Source organism: Brassica oleracea, chromosome C1 (genome assembly GCF_000695525.1).
Source record: "Brassica oleracea var. oleracea cultivar TO1000 chromosome C1, BOL, whole genome shotgun sequence".
Classification (NCBI taxonomy): Eukaryota; Viridiplantae; Streptophyta; class Magnoliopsida; order Brassicales; family Brassicaceae; genus Brassica; species Brassica oleracea.
Genome location: NC_027748.1, coordinates 15,696,487 through 15,696,851, shown reverse-complemented (window position 1 = coordinate 15,696,851; position 365 = coordinate 15,696,487).

The following is a 365-nucleotide window of genomic DNA, read 5'->3' as shown; positions in this document are numbered from 1 at the left end:
GTACAATGGGTCAATGAGACGACCCAAAATGTAACCTTTGCAGATGTAGTCGGAAGGCACCCATATGTCAACAGTTGCGAGACTGTGAACATCATCAATCCCATAAGGAATAAGAGGCTTGTCCTCCTGGATGAACTTGTCCAACTTCATCGTTATCAGGAAGAACATCATCTTCTTCTGCCACGTTTTGAAGCCTTTGCCATCAAACTTGTCTGGCATCAGTCCTTGAGTGAACACACTAGGGACAGCCGGAGGAGTTTTAACTGCCACCGGACAACTTGCAATTGCTAAAACTGAACCCCTCTGATAAAGACCAGCACCGAATAGACTCCGGCGAGTGGTTTCATCAGCAGCATTTCCCGCAG